The following is a 17,189-nucleotide window of genomic DNA, read 5'->3' as shown; positions in this document are numbered from 1 at the left end:
GAACTTCAAATGGGTCAGTGGTCGCAAAAGCAGCCCTTTGACTCAAATGGATCCTTCATTGCGCATGATCGGATGTAGGCAGTACTAAGATAATCAGTTGCAATTATTTTTATGTATATGTATACTAATCTGATTAATATACAATTAGTTATTCTATATAACCTGTTAGTGCTAAAGCTGTGGTATGCACGCTAGGTGGAACTATCCCCTGTGCATCCAGCTCTGCAATAAAGAATGCCTGCTTTCTAAAACTCAAAAAAAAGTCTTAGAGAGTTTCTTCGACTGGCTTTTTGGTATCACTGTCACCTTCATAACCAAATCTCCCTTGGGTTTCTGTTCAGCTTTAAAACCTTCATTCTTCCATGCCTGTCCAGACTGTAACAATAGTGACAAAGGATGAGGAAAAGGCTGAGGTACTTAATGTCTTCTTTGCCTCAGTCTTTAATAGTAAGACCAGTTGTTCTCCAGGTACTCAGCTCCCTGAGCTGGAAGACAGGGATGGGGAGCAGAATGAAGCCCCCATAATTCAAAGGGAAATGGTTAGTGACCTGCTAAACCACTTAGACACACACAGGTCTACGGGGCTGGATAGGATCTACCTGAAGGTACTGAGGGAGCTGGCAGAGGTGCTCACCAAGCCACTTTCCATCATTTATCAGCAGTCCTGGCTAACTGGGGAGGTCCCAGTTGACCGGAAGTTAGTGTCATGACCCGGGATGGACAGACCAGGGAGGAGTCGTGGTGAGTTCAGAATTCCCTCGGGCTAAATTAAGGTGAAGTGACACCAAATGATCAGTGAAACATTTTATTCATGGCAGAAACAGCCTGAACTTGGAAGGTGTAACAGTAGGTGGTGTCTCTCACAACATGAGAGTTTCACAACAGGAATTGGCATGAAACTACCTCAGTAAACCGTGTATCCCGTGGTAACCATATACATCAATTCAGGGAATAAGGAGATCCCTCCTCTTGGGTCACGAGGTTCAGAGCAGACCCCCTTGCTTTCTAGACTCCTCCTCAGAGAAGGGCCCAGGGGCAGCTGGATCCAATCCTAGTCCCAGACTTGGTCAACGGTTTTATGTCTTAAACGGATGAGGTGTAGGGGTTATGGAAAAGGAGAGTGAAAGAGAGAGTGAGACAGAGAGAGAAAGAGGAAAAAAAGAGAGAAAGAGGAAAAGGAAAGAGAACGATTTCCCCGGTCCTGGGTCCAGTGTTGGTACAGCCAGCTGAGGGGTCCAGTTCTGGTGGGCATACACACGTGGGGCTTCAGTTTGTTTCCTTTTGTCATCTCCTTGCCCCTTCTTCAGGTGAGCACTTGGACTCATTAGGCTAATTAGGTGTCATGTGCAGTTTGTGCTTTCAGAACCTTCAGGAAATGGGTCGGTGGGCGTGGGGGTTGTTTGGGGAGTAACTTCTCCTTCCCTGCAGACTTGACCATTGCCTGATCTTTGGCCATGCATGGTGAGCTGCCCTGCTCAGCACATCAGAACACAGAACATGGAGCTGTGCACCCTCCGACACGCCCTCCCTGTCCTGTGGCTGGTGTCCTGTGCTGGTCTGTGCTGATGGGCCTGTTTTCACCTGTGGTTCATTGTTATGCAGGGTTTGTCTTTAAGCAGAACTTGCCCCACCACAATGTTTGAGACATTAACTCTTTCAGGCTCTCACAGTTAGCAAATGTGATACCCATCTACAAGAAGGGCGGGAGGGAAGATCCAGGGAACTACAGACCTCGCAGTCTGACCTTGGTGTCGGGGAAGGTTATGAAGAAGATCATCCTGAATGCCATCACGTGGCATGTACGGGACAACCAGGTGATCAGGCCCAGCCAGCATGGTTTCATGAAATGCAGGTCCTGCTTGACTAACCTGATCTTCTAAAAGACAAGTTGACCTACTTAGTGGATGAGGGAAACGCCATGGATGTTTTCTACCGAGACTTTAGTAAAGCCTTTGACACTATTTCCCACAGCATTCTCCTGGAGAAACTGGCTTCTCATGGCTTGGAGAGGTATACTCTTTGCTGGGTAAAAAGCTGGCTGGATGGCTGGGCCCAAAGAGTTGTGGTGAATGGAGTTAAATCTAGTTGGCGGCTGGTCACAAGTGGTGCTCCCCAGGTCTCAGTATTGAGGCCAGATCTGTTTAATATCTTTTCCTGAATATTACCTTTCAAGCCTTACTAACTTTTTAACTTTTAGAAATGCTAATATCTCTCAGGAAATGCCTCCTAAGCAGACTTGTTAATGACACAGTGCTTAGCCAGCGCTAAGTCATTCATTAACACATTTTGATGGAAAACAACTCCTTCCCTCAAAGATCTGCATTGTACACTGAATGTAGCAGTTAGGATCAAATTTCCATACATTGATCAGCACACATTAGACTGCCGTATGAAAAAAAAAAAAAGAAGTGTATAAATTGATTATACTGGTTCCAGTTGAGACAGATGGTAATCTGACATTTTGAGATAATAAGTGACATTTATATTTCTTTGCTCGTGACTTGGAAGGACAGCCTGATAGGCAATATAAAATTGCCATAATTGCCTTCCTTCTTGCCTTTTTTTTATCTGAACATGTAATTAAAATCTTCTCCCAGTAGTTGTAGAAAAAAATCCCTGAAAATCAAGCCAGCCACTCACACCCCCTCATTTTTTTTCCCCAAAGGGGGAAGTAAAACAAACTGGACAACTTTTCTAAAAATATATATTTCAGTTCTTAGACTCCTCTCTGGTTTGCACCCTTTGACATATAAATCACTTATATAGTGATCGCTTATACCGTGGATACAGAAATCATAGTACTGAAGGATTTTAGCCTTATTTACAAGCCTTTTAAAAATCAAAGAATTATTTCCATCTGTGAGACTTATCTCTTTTAAAACTTCCATTTCCTGTTAAAGACTTACTTCTGCAAACCAACTGGTTTTATATCTAGTGTTCATAGCTTTGTAATAAAAGGCAGGTACATTAATAATAAACAGAAGGGAAAAAACACATTTTACCTTCAATTGAGGGAATTATGTGTCATGATTAGAGCTTATACCTCCCTGCTAAGATGCAGTAGAGACAATACCCCCCCTTAGTAAGGTCATAAAAAGTGAAAAATCAAAGGTGAGTTTGGTTGGACTCCTAAAACGGAACAGGTATCTGTAATGGGAGGTGTGGGTTTCCTTTATCTGCACACTGACATTGTCTTTCTTGTCAAGGAAATTAATGAGAAACAGATCATCTTTAAGAGAAGGAATGCGATTTCAATCAGTCAGTTCTGTCCACTGCCCTAGCTGTCGAAATAGCACATGCAGAGTTTGGGACAAGCTAAAATGTGCTCTATATAGCAGGTATAAGGGAGCTGGCTTATTGCAGGAAAACCTCTTAGAGACCAAACACTCAAAATGTTTAGCATATCAGGGTTCATTTACTCCATTCTTCTCAGGAAAATGATGATTTTTTTAAATGCTGCTTGCTTGTTTTAATAAAATGATCAACTGCGGTATTTAAAAGAAGAAAAGGAAAAAGAAAAAAGCTCAGTTTCACCCATCTGCTAAGACACCAGGAAAACCTACAAATCATTTGTTCACGTCATCTAGCCTAACACATTTTTTTAATTAACAGAGGAAGTAATATTTAAAATGTAAATTAAAAAAAAAAAAAAGATTATTCAGTCTTTCTGATTCAATATGATAGTTTTCCCAGCCATCTCGTCCAGTACACTTTCTGTTTTCTCTGTGCGACAGGTTTAAAAAGACACAGTAAACTCATCATACAGACAAAAGGCGGACAATATTATCTTACATAACAGTACTGAAGTTATAACATGCTTACACAGACACAAGGAAAAGATATATTACAAAGAGATAACTGATTCTATAAATAAAAGAGCCCGTATAGCTTCATTAGCTGGGTTACATCTCCAGGGCCTGTGATGTATCACTCCTCAGAACAAATGTTAACCTTTGCAAGAATGGTAGAAATATATATGTTTCAATTCCTTAACAATGCACTGCACTGCACTTTAGATAAAGTTACTAACAAGAGTTCACATTTACCTTATGTAAAACTACCACGGAGAGTTATGACAAGCGTAAGCATATGTGCTTGTGGGCTTTTGAGCCAAACCACAGAAATAAGACTGTTTTCTGGGAGGACTACTGCAAGAATAGCTGACAAGAAATAACATCTAAAGAACATTTAGACGGCTGTTGTTCTCCAGGGGAAAGAGATGCAGACACCTTTGTGTATGTGGGCTTTGCGTATTTTTTTTTTAAAAAGCAAGTATCCTCTCCGATTTGAGGTTGCTATTATTTTTCTTTTAAGATCAAATTTTAAACCTCGGAAAAGTAACTCAAAATATAGTTACCTAATAATCAACAACGTTTCTGTACTTTATGAAAAGTATACTTCTTAGGATTTCTCTAAAAAAATTAAGTTGTTAAATTAGAAAAAGTTAATAAAATATATTTCTTTTAATCCTTCATTGTGTCTAAGCTAACACAATTTTCTTTTTTTGCTTTGCAAATTTGATGGTCCTCTTGGATTTCTGTATTAACTAGTAGAAAAATTACAATTTAAGCCTACAGTGTTAAAAAATGATTTAACAAGAATCATAAGTTGAAACAAATATTTAGGTTCAAGTAGAAGAGACATGACATTGAAAACAAGCATCTCCTGATGATTTTGTGCTCTTAAAAATGACATATGGCTCATTAAAGTATTCTTATTGTCCTTTAAAAAAAAATGGGATTACTTTATTTTGGGCAGTTTTACTTCATTTTCACCAAGGTTTGTAAAAATTTCAATGTACAAACTAAGGAAAAAAAGGAAAAGGCAAGTTAGAGTTTTCCAGCATTGCAAACTTTTACTTGACTTCATTTCTCTGTGTGTAAAATTGTCTTCTCACTTCTATGCAAAAGAAAAATCTCAATTCATACATAACAAACACCCCGCCTCAAAACATACAATCCGAAACTCAACCCTCCAGAAATTCAGTATTCCCTTGAAAGATTGCTGTAAGCCAGGGAATTAAGCTGAATGACGCTGTTGATAAAAGACGTCTGCCATATTGCGTTACTGACTTCTAAACTGTTCCCTGCACCTTAGTGAAACTGTATCACGATCCTCCTTTGGTCTCTTGCCAAAACATATTCGTGTCCTGTGGTGTTCAAATACCCCAGTTTTAGTGATCCTATAGAAATATAATGCCTTGGTGTCAGACAGTTACTTTGAAATCACCCTTCATTCCAGCTAGGCGGGGGTAAATTATTCTTGATTTACAAAATGCATACAAGATAACATTGCTAACACATTGACAGGGAGGAAAGATAACGTACTTATGGCAAGAATACCTTCTGAAAGACCTTTCTCTTCCCCTTTGCACTCACCCCAGGAGCTGTCCCCAGCTGAAACAAGAGGAGACGCAAACCCAGACAGAGGCAGAGGATGAAGCTGCCTGTCCATCCACCCACCCAGAGACTTCACTGCAAGGTGTTCACCTGAGGGGCTGGTACGGTGGGAGGAGGGCAGGCAGGAGGGACACAATGGGAAGAAGGAAAAAGACATTGTCACCAAAGTTGCAGCCTGGATAAGCAATGACACTGTCGCTCTCAGAAAAGCCAAGAAACATGGTTTCTCGGTAACTTGTTACCTGAAAGAAACCTGGAAATTTAAGCAGAAAATTTATATTCCTTAGACTGACTACTTGCATGCTCAAGAAAACACTATCGTTCATACTTCTGATAAATGAGGAGGATTGATCAAAAAGGAAAAAATTATCCACAATATAGGCTGTTTCCCACACCCTGTGTTTCTTAAGTAACTTACAAAGCCCCTGATTTTGGTTCATTGATTAGATAAAACATGAGTATTGACATACATTCTAACGATATATGGAAAGAAAACTTTTTAGTGAAACAAAAAAACCAAAAAGACAAACACTGTGAAAGATGCCAAGGGGGTGTTGTGGCAAGCCCCACACACAGAGTCCTCGTATCCTATCAAAGGTAGATTGCCTGTGACATGCCTGATCTCATTTTTATATCCAGCACTTAATATTTAGAAATTACTTTAAGGACTAGAACACTCGTCCATTTAGCAAAAGTTTGAAATTTCTTACCTCTGAATTTCTTTAAAGTGGTCCTTTTAGCCATGAGCAATACATTTCATCTCATTACAGGTAATGTGCTTTCTTCAATCTTCTAGATAGACGTGAAAAGAAAAGATACCAAAGGTGTGAAAGATAAATCCTTTCAGAGAACAATGGCTAATCAGCTAGGAAATAAACAGACAAAACCCTGAAACTCCTAGATGATCTTTGCAATAGTCTTTTACAGGGTATCTGGGGCAGCTAGTTTCTGTAGACAAGATTTTCAGGTGTATATTAGTGATCAAACACCAGCATTTTGTGTATTTCTTTTTTTTTTCTAGTGCTGTATCTTGCCAAAATAAGTAATTTTAGAAGAGAACTAAGATGACCCAGAGTAAGACAACTGTGCATTTGAAGTAAGGAACCATTGGCTTGTACTCATAGGACTCATGTGATGTGACCTGGCAGAATTGTAAATAAAATACAAATGCAATAGGAAATAAAACACTGGGGAAAAATTTTGGTTAAAAATGCAGGGTGGAATAACAGTTGTGTTGAATACAATTGAAACTTTTTTCTCTTTATGTCAGTGGGTCCAGGATTTATTCAACTGCTGCCATGAACATCCTTTAGACTCTTCTTTAACACTATTTGATAAGAGCAGGATGCTATTTTGTATGTAGTATGTGTCTATTTTGTATGCAGTACGTGAAGAGTAAAGTGGTACCACAAGCACAAAGCAGTGGAGAAACTAACTCAATTTTCCCTAGATTTTAAACATGGAGGAGGAAGACGGTTGTTTGCTCTTGGTGGAATGAGAACAATATGACAATATATTCAGAATTAATCTTTTTTTCATAGTAGAAAAGATAAAACCAAAATAGAATGTTTATGCAACATCTAAACATCATGTTTTTTGTGGCTGGAGTGCAGAAGTGATGCTCCAGAAGTGATGCTCTCCAACATGACCTGGAAAGTACAGAGGCAAGCTATTGCCTGAGTGGAGCTGTAAACTACAGCACCCTAAAACCACCCCTTGAAGGGTATCCATACATGTTGTTAAACAGAACTGACACTGCAAACAGTGGGGAAGGACAGTCAGAACCTCATCCCACCAGGAAGTTTTTTCTTGGCTTGATTTAGGGTATCGGGCACATTTACAAACTGAACATTGATCCTCTGGGCTATACTGGCTCTAGATTTGAACTGATTGTTGTATATTCCAGTTTCATTATTTTTGCTGTAACAAGAACTTTAGTCACTGGAATTAGTTGTTGCTGAATAATCACAGAGAGCAATGTTTGATTTACTTTAGTTTTACACTAAAACCTCAGATATACATCCTCCTGACTATCCAATTTCTAATGGCTCTGTAGCAAATAACTTCTACAAATGTGAAAGCAAGCATTTTACTTCATATAAATTTAAATGATTGGATGGAAGTGAGACACACTGTTGATGAGCAACCAATTTTTGTGTAATTGCTCAGCTGTCTGGCCTCAGATCCTTCAGAAAATAGCTCTGAAAACTAACAAATAGCCCTTGTTACAGCACAATCACTTTAGGTAAGAGCAATTACTAACCTAAAATTTTGCGTCATGTTGCAAAGAAAGCATTTCTGCTTTGGTGTTACGTTTTCTGTATGTTGCTGCGAAAAAGCTTCTGTAAAGGCAAGAGCATAAGGTGAAAACATCAACCAGAGCAACGGTCCCTCTCAAGAATAAGAATCTCCACCCTGAAAACGTTACTTCCATTGAGCAAGTACCATCAAACTTTTGATATCCAAAACAGCAATTTGCGCAGCATTTGATTTAAACTGAAACAATTTTAAGAGAATGTTAATTCTGTCAGCATGGTCAGGTAAAATTGAAAGTCTTCTTTAACTTGTAGTGTATCATTTTAGCAAAAATCAAAGCATAATTCCGTTCCAGACAAGAAGCACCAGGACTTAGGGCTGGGCAACACCAGAATTGTAAGTTGGAGTAAAGAAAACAAATGCTTTAGCACAACCCTGGCTTATGTCTCAAATGTGAAAAAAAAAAAAAAAATAGTATTTGTTATCATTTTTTACCCTTTTCTTTTTTTTTTTTTCCTCTACACTGCTGTTCCCTATTGGTCTATGAAGTTTATTGGAAAGCATGAGATAATCCATTTTACTAAAAATAGAAATGAAAGATTAAATGAGAACACAAAACCGGATCCCAGGATAGCTCTTTTCTCAACAAGATCATCACCTCTACAAAGTTTGGTAAGAGTGAGTTTTAGTTAAAATACTTAAATTAAAATCAGTTGCTGAAGTTAGTGCTGGTGGATAGTTAGCGTCATGTACTACAGATTAAGTGAAGTCTTGCACAGCTGCAACCTATAAAATCTTTTACTTTTTTCCTCTGTAGACAGCACCATATGGGAGAAATTAATAAAAAAAGGTGCAGAGAAAATTACCACTTATGTCTGCTTCTAGGTACCTAAATAAGGGGTTTGATTGCAAGGGCTGCTGAGTATTGCAATCCCCATGTTTGTCAATAATAATCACGGATACTCAGCAGATTTTAAAATAGAGCCTCTTGTTTAGATGCCTGGTTCCAAATGCCTCACTGTACTCGGCCAAGTTTAAAATTGATCTGCTCAGCTTCATCTATTCCTGACAAGAAAAGCTTTCACAGTTGGGAGTTAAAAGCTGCTCAGGTCACTAGTATGGCACTTGGCCAATTAAATCTTGTATGCATTATAAAGGTTAATGAATTCATCCTGGAAAAATAGTATTCATTATTTCCTTTCCATGCTTTTCTGTCTGCTATTATTCTGTGAGCAAGTTGAGTGCCTCAAATAAGGATCATGAAAAAATATTTGAGGGATAATTCTCAAAGGCATGCTTTTGTGGCAAATCAGAGCTCTTAAGAATGTTTCAGATCAAAATGTTACCTGACCACAAATGTGATTTCTGGCCTGTATGGGATGACCCACCTAGAGCTAGGGATTAAAACCTGGGTCTGATTTCTGCATGGGGGAATACTGACCCAATTGACTGCGGCAATGCAGACAGTGCCAACAGTCCCACAGGAGCTCTCGGGACCCCTCGAGTCCTTCACAGCCTGGCAACAGATACAGATGCGGGTTGCTCTCAATAGACAGGGGCAGGCCCAAGCAGGAGCGTGGTCAAGCACTGGAATGCAAAGCAGTAGGTCAGGTCGCACCTGGACCAGCCTCACCAAGGTGAGGCCGAGCTGCGTGACGGTCGCCTACGCTACTTCTGAAAGGAAGAGAGACACACAAATTGCCAAACCCTTTTTGCTTATAAATGGTCGGTCTGGACTCTTGGCAAATACGTGCATATCTCGGATATAACCAAACAGTATTTATCCAAATTCCTAATTTTCTAACCAAAACAAATTAAGAAGTCAGGTGATTTTCTTGTTTTAGTTGATGGATGCCATCTAACCACCTCCATCAGATATGAATTTCCTTTGACAAACACAAATCTGATGATCATCAACTGCTGACTTGCTACCTGGTTTGTGGCCATCGTCACCATTATCACAGAAGCAAGCATGGCTGTCTGCATTTTTTGAGGACTGGATGCAGAGACACATCGATGTCTATTTATCTTAAAAATTAATTGAATGTTCCCTGGCTAAACGGATGATGTTTTGGTTGGTTGGTTGGTTTTTTTCCCTTTGTTTTTGTTTTTTGTTTGTTTGTTTGTTTGTTTGTTTCCCTGAGTTATACAAGATAGGACTACGGCTCATCTTATTTCTCTGGGAAAGAATACGCTTCTAAAATGTTGAAGACAGTTTTCTGAGAAATAGCTTCTCCCTGATTAGGATGAATTAGATGCTATCTAAACCCAACACATATCTGATGATGCAAACTCAAGGTCTTAAGAATGCAGGAATTGCCTAAGCACTGCTCTTACAAACATAGCCGAAGTGGAGGATCCTGAAAGCTTTATGAAATCAATCTGCATCATCTTTTAAAATGATGCAAGGGAATTCTTCACAAAATATTTCCGGTAGTTTGGCTCACTGAAAGTTTAAAGATCTTACATCCCCTTTACAGCCCTAACATTTACATGACAATGATGGTTGAGAGGTCACTATAAAAGAAGAACAAAACAGGCTTTTTCTGCTAGATGTGCTGAAGCCAACTTAAAGTGGGGATGAAAGGAGAGGGAAAGGCCAGCCTGAAGTAAGGGCTGCGGAGTGGGGTGCAGAAGAAGTGGAAGATTATATTCATATATGTGTATCCGTACATATTCATACACAGAGTTTGAGCTAATGCCCAAACCAACTCTTCTCCTTTATATTGTTTTTCTGACAAAATATGTCATTTAGAAAGATTAATTCAGTAAGTTTAGTACTCCTTAGCAACAGCTTCCTTCTACTTGTGTAATCAACAGCTGCTTTCACGTTGCCATAGCTTTTTTGTTGTTTTTCACGTGGACACGGTGACCTTATTTAAATCCTTTGTTAGTAATCTTTCAATTTCAACAGTGACTGTTGATGGCTTTACAATTGAAAATGCAGCAGTTATGTACAGTGGATTAACGTGAAACCAATATTGACTCATTAAGCTCCTGCTCTGGAAAGGCTTTCCGTGGCCTCAATTCAGGAGCACTTTCAAGAGCTTTCTAAAGTGCTTTCCAGGGTACATAGGGATTGCCTGAAGCAGTACAAGAGCCATGCGATGTGAAAGATATTTAGTACTGTTAATTCCTCTGAATTGCCGTTAACTGCTCTGGACTGAAGATCTCTCTTTGCGTTGGACAGTACATACTGAATGTGCACATTAGGTGTTCTGGGTTTTGTGCAAAAGCAATCTGCAGGATTTTTTGCCGTAAGTCCCCTGGAAGCAATTTTGGCTTTGCAGGATGGTGATCTCATCCAGATCTCAGAGGACAAATGGTGAGTTTCTTCATCAGCCTGCTTGGTCCCAAGCGATGGCTGGACATAGCTCTTAGCCTCCACTGGGGAAGGATGGACCAGGATGGTAAGCACATGGTAAGCAGCAGCCATTCATTAACCTCTGCAGTCCTCTATTCAGAGGGAAGTGCATTTAGAAAATGGGTGGCTATCATCCAAACATATTTTTCAGCAATGAATTTCAGAAGAAGTAATACGGAAGAAATCTCTTAATGAAGACTTTTATTGCTTGCAGAAGTAGGTTTGTTAGCTGTCTGGAACAGGAGGTAGAACCCCACATGACAGAGCCACCTGGAACTTTTTAAAGTTCCTCAGGTACTTGAATATGCTCACAAATGTTCAATGTTCAGCTAGACAAGTATTGCAAGTACAAGACAGACATGCTTTTTTTAAAAAAAAATTCTGTGTGCTGTTGATGGCTTCTCTAAAAATAACATAGCTTTTCTGCTGGGAAAATAACTCCTCGTTGGTTAATGGATTTGCACCTGCTTGTTTAAGTGGTTGAGCACCCTTGAAACATAAGCTATGAACCCCATGTCCTGGAGAGAGTGAGCAGGGGGGAAAGATGCGCTTATGCCAGCAAGGGCTGTGGGACGTTGGTGCCATAGCTGTGTGACCGCCTCACATTTTTTATTACAGACATGCTAATAAGACATCAGGTGTGTTCCTGGGATATTTCTATGTTTTCACCACCAGATCTCTGAATTATATCACTGGAATTTGAATTTTTAATGTGTTTTGCTCACAGATCCAACGAATGTGATTGTTTGATGTTCTCAGTCCTCAAACCCACATAAATTACCACTTTGAATAATACATTTAGGGCTTCATTGTTGCAAATATTTTGATAAAGAAATTAAAATTTGATTATATAAAAGAGTTTGGTTTGATTAAGTAGTAGAAAATTGTGAAGCATAGGTATGGGAGTGTTAAGTTTGAAATGTAGTCATAGGAACTTAGGAACTTTAGAAAATGTACTGTGTGTAACCATAAGAATTCAAGTATTGTCTAAAATCAGTTAACCACAGAAACTTTGACAAAGATTTGTTGATTTGTAGTGTTTTGTTTTAGGAAACCATTATGGACACCAGTTTGCTGCTTGGAAACCCCTTACCCTTCCCACCTCCATCTAATTATGGAGGATTCCACTCAGTAGAGTTAAGTGAGATTAACCAAGGATTGTTTTAACATAAGAATATTAATAAGATGGTGTGACTGAAGGACCAATTATTAGAAAGGTTACATTTAAGAATAGACATAGTATGCATTTTTATGTAAACTAATATAGATGATGGTGAGAATCGTACTGCTCAGAATCACCTAAGAGAGCTCAAGAAGCGGACAAGCGAGGGAGACTATGGAAGACCACCACAGGGCTCCTGAAGACCACCAGAGACCTTCACTGTGCCTGCGTGAAGAGACATTTACATATACTAATGATTTATTGGAAAGTTAATGATTATGTATAGCATTTTCCAGAAATTTAGTGAACATGTATAACAGGTGTGTATTTAACCTGCACAGTTGGACTAGACAGGTGCACACGCTAGGTGGAGCAATCCCCCGTGTGCCCAGCGCTGCAATAAAGGAGTGCCTGCTTCTTAACTACTCATTGCTGTTAAGGAGTTTTATTCCTGATTTCGGCAACATCATTGCAGAAACAGCAATCACTGGCTGATGTCATGAGCTGACCAAATTTCAAAGTTCTTTGCTACATTAATTGATCTCTTTCAAATGAGAGTAGAGCTGTATCTACCAACATTTACATTTATATTAACATTTGTTAAGACAGGTTATGATTGCTCTGCCATTTAAAAGATATATCCACAATTTAGCATAAAAGTATGCCTTTGTTAATGATTAACTCTGCAGTCAATTGTTTGTTCAGCTGCAGGTAAGCCTTTTCTGTTGTAAAAAGCAGCATTCTATATTTCAAACCTTTCCATACTCACACAATATAGTAAATAAAATGAGTAAAAAAGAATTTTTAAAAACAAGGGTTAGTAAACCATAAGATAGATAAGCTTTGTTTGATAAAATATAATCTCAAGTGTCAAAAGGAATGCATGAGCATGGGTCAAAATTGGTGTCTTGTTTTACAAAAAAAAGACAGGAGAAAAACATCTCATTTAGGAAATGTGAAACTGGTTTTGGTTTTGCCACTTTTAAGCTAAATTCATTGTGTCTTTTTAAAATTCAAGCTAGAGCTAAAAGAAATACATTACACCCAATATATTACATACATTTTTTGAACTGACCGAATTAAATTTTTCACTTTTCTCTTTGCCTTCCCCTTCCCTACCCTCCCACCTCCTGCCATTTGTTTCTTGACTTGAAGTCAAATTTTGTCCCTAATACTCTTGGGTTTTGCACATTTTTGTCCTCCCATTTCTAACACCACATCATTTTACTGGAGACTGATTTTTCTTAATTTTGTCAGATTCATATCTATTTTAGATTGCATTTGATTTAAATACAAAGAAAAATAAATTAAAAGGAATATAAGCCTGTTGTTTCATAGGAGAACACATTTTTCTTTATTTAGAAGAAGAAACACATCTTAAATGATACTGAAAAGTCTTGAGAGAAACCAAAGTGTACAGTAAAGAGTGCTAATTCAAATCCCTATTAACATGAAGAGGTGGTTTACTCACTGAATAAGACAGAACAAATGATAGAAAACTGAAGCAGTTTTCTTAGCATGAGAAGACAGATTTGTGAAGTGCTATGAATTCTACAACAACAGAAGTAAGGATTGTTATCGAGATTAATAAAAAAATCTCCTCAATGGGTCTTTTAACCAGGTGAGGAAGCATTTATTCTGGGTCAATACTTGTCATTCCTATAATGCTTAAGCAGACCTGGCAGGTGATTTCTTTTAGATGGTGGTGACTTGTCTGATAGCTACTTCTAGGTTGTGAGGATAGTTGTTGGCTAAGTTCAGGGCTGTTTGGAAAAGATTACAACCAGTTGCCATACACAGCTGCCTGAAGCAGGAGGTGATCCCCAAGCACCTGTCAGTCCGCAGTTGATGGCAGTATTGGAGAAAAATGATGCAAAGAAACAAGATCAGTAGTGCACAGGTAAACATGTTTGCAGTCTGGAAGTCAGGAAAAAATCCAAATAATAAAAGCTGGAATGTTTTTCTACAAAGGCTCTACAACACATAAAGCTTGTATACAGAAGGCTTCCAAACTATTCTGAACTTAGAAACCTTTGGAACAACCTCTAGGGATTAAGAAAGTCACCCTCAAATGACTGAACACCTTAGGAAGAGATGTCTTAGTTATTATTTTGGTATTACTGTTGCTGTTCTACATCTTGGGTAGATGGAGATGTCATCCTGAAGAAGAAAATCCAACTGTTTATTGCATACTTTATGCTCTTTCCTCTGTGAAAAATCTATCTACTCCTGTTGAATGAGAGAAGAATAATTCTTACATTGAATTATTTCAGTAACTATATAAACTTGTTATAAAATAAGAAAGAATCAGACTACCAACTGGCTCTTGAGATCACTTAACTCACTTTTTTTGATCAGCCTGATGGATATCAACTGTTGTTTGTTAGCTGAAACCTTTACAACTAAAAAAACCCAAACAAACAAGCCATCCAGAAGCATGTAATTTCAAAAAACTGCCATAATGTCCAAGCTATTCCATCTCATATATACAATAAAATAATTTATTCCTAATTTAAAGGAATCCCAACTACAATGAATTCTTTACTTTGTTTTGCTTTGTTTTTCTGGAGTTGGACTTGCAGTAACTCTGTAATTACTAGGAAGAATCAGTGGATGCAAACTAATTGTAAACATATAGATAGGTGTAAGGGAAAAAGAAAAACAGGAAAAGAATCTGTGTCTGTCACTTCTTTAAACATATTAGAAGGGAAAGTACACAAGAGAACTCAGAATCCTTTCTTGGGTGTAAACATGTTGACATACACCTAAAATACATCAGCTGAATCTTTCTGTTGGTGTCCAGGATACTGTGCTTCAGAAGTAAAAAAAACCTTTACAGAAAAAGTTGTGGAGTACTGTCCCATACTAGATCTCAGCCTGATCTCTGACAAAGACTGGCTGAAGTCTTGAAGCCTTGAGTGAGCTGATGGTTAAAAACTGAAATGGGACATGAAGTAATGGATATAGGTCAACCCTTTCTCAGATGGCTCCTCAGCTAAGGAAAGATATTCCTTTTAGTTTAAATGTTGCTGAACAGCATTCAATTATGATAAAAAGTAGTCAAAGATGTCCATCTGCGTTATTTTTATGTGTACTTACCATGACAGTATAAGAGACAAAGATAATCTATCTAGCTGCAGTTAGCGCATGGAGAGCTTCTAAGTCTGTAACTGGTGTCATTGCTGTTACTGATGCTGCTCAGACGCGTGCAGTGAAATACACTTCTCTATTCTTAATAGTATCGTAACAACAGTGACACCCAGTAACAGAATTACAAATACAGTTTAATGATAAAATAGTTGAATTACTTGAGTATTCTGGCAAGACATTAGTTTGGTTTTGTTATAAAGAAAACACTAAAGCATGCATTTGGGAAATGAACTAACAGGCCACCTCTCCTGAATCATAGTAAATTTGTATGGGCACACTTTCAGTCTTGTCTGGAAAAAAAAATAGAACCTCCTCTGATTATTAATCATGACAGGTACTTTAAAAGGTCAATAAAGTGGAAAATAGGATTGAATACAACCTATTGGGAGTAAGAATTAGTTTGTGCAAAAAGTAAAACCAGTATCAGTAGATGTTAAATATAGAACATTTTTATTCAATTTGCAGCTCAGGTTATAAATCACTCTAAATGGAGTGAACATGATATATGATTCCACTTCACTGCTGCATTATTTAAAGTTAAACAGCAAGAAACTTTTTTGGTGAAATCTGAAAAGGCAGAAAAGACAAATTTCTGAGTTGAAATCTTGTCTTACTGCTGAAAAATAGTTAAAGGATGATAGCAACTTATGATTTTTCAGTGTAAATTCTGATTAAAGATATGGTACTGTGGTTCTATGCCATTGTTGGAAATCAAAGTCAGTTGTACCCTTCACCTCACTAGTTATATAGTTTAAAATCTTCTACTGCCCTTTCTACCCACAGGCCTCAGTACCAGTGCAAGCAACTACTTGTTTTGTCCATGAAGATGTAGTTTTGTGTAGGGTTTTCAGAACATATGGTAAGTTGAGGGAAGATCTTCTGAGGTGGACTATGAAGTCTTCCTTCTCCAGCTGTCCCTGCTTGTTTTGTCACAGGCATTTACATCAATTAAAACAAAATAATGATATGGTGCTTTTTTGGTGTGCCTTTTCTTTTGCTCAGATGGTGACTGTGTCCGCTTAAAAATTTCAATAAACACATACACTAGAAATTCCCAGGGAAAGAATTACCCGTTTCTCTCCAACACCTCCATAATCACAACATGTTACCTTCTAATCTTGTTCGTGGAATGGTGTTATAATGATATTAAAAAAAAATATAACGTAGAAGTAATCTTGTAGAGTAAATCAAGTATGAATGGTCAAAACCTCAAATATGGTCTTTTCAGAACTGCTCAACTGCATATGTTACCTATAAATGTAATAAACCCAGAAGACTTTAACTCATGTCATTAGGAAATTATGGATTTTTTTCCACTGACTAATGACTAAGACCTTTACCGTTCCTTGTAAATTTTCATGCCAATAGACTGTGGTTAAAAAAAAATATTTGTAGAATCTTTCCAGGATTTGGAAATTTAGAAAAGTATTCCATTATTATGCACCTTAGTAGTAGTATTTAATTTTATGGAAGTGTCAGTGAAGATTTGCTTTATATCCATAAAGAAGGCTTTAGAAATTTTTATTTAAATTCACATCCAACCCCCAAAATTTTCAAGAATTTTACAGATAACTGAGGTTTAAAGCAAATCATGCCCCCTTACTCCTCCCATCCCCACCCCCTGAGTGGAAAGAACATGGGAGAAAAACACGATACCATGATATTTTGGAGAACAAAGGGGGGGTCCCACAGGTAGTGTCACTGCCGCTGCCCAGTTGAGCTGATACTCTTCTCAGTCCCACAGCTGCTGAGGAGTGAGATCCTTAGGGCACACGCCCTGTATTCACGAGTGGCTCCTTTCAGATCTGCAGTTTGGTCTGTTTCACAGGTCTCCCTAGAAAGTTCAGGTTTTTAGTTC

At 38.2% G+C, this 17,189-nt stretch overlaps 1 long non-coding RNA gene across 1 annotated transcript; it reads right to left on the bottom strand.

Annotated features, from left to right (window-relative positions):
- Positions 1-205: 205 nt before the first annotated feature.
- LOC121232690 lies at positions 206-16,611 on the bottom strand. Its single transcript, XR_005931603.1, has 3 exons — positions 16,600-16,611; positions 3,044-3,047; positions 206-299 (listed from the first exon to the last, which is right to left on the bottom strand). It is a non-coding gene; the product is annotated as an uncharacterized LOC121232690 (long non-coding RNA).
- Between the last annotated feature and the right edge of the window lie 578 nt (positions 16,612-17,189).

This window comes from Aquila chrysaetos, chromosome Z (genome assembly GCF_900496995.4).
Source record: "Aquila chrysaetos chrysaetos chromosome Z, bAquChr1.4, whole genome shotgun sequence".
Lineage (NCBI taxonomy): Eukaryota > Metazoa > Chordata > Aves > Accipitriformes > Accipitridae > Aquila > Aquila chrysaetos.
The sequence above is the reverse complement of the archived record's forward strand: the minus strand, read 5'-3'. Positions and strand labels throughout refer to the sequence as shown.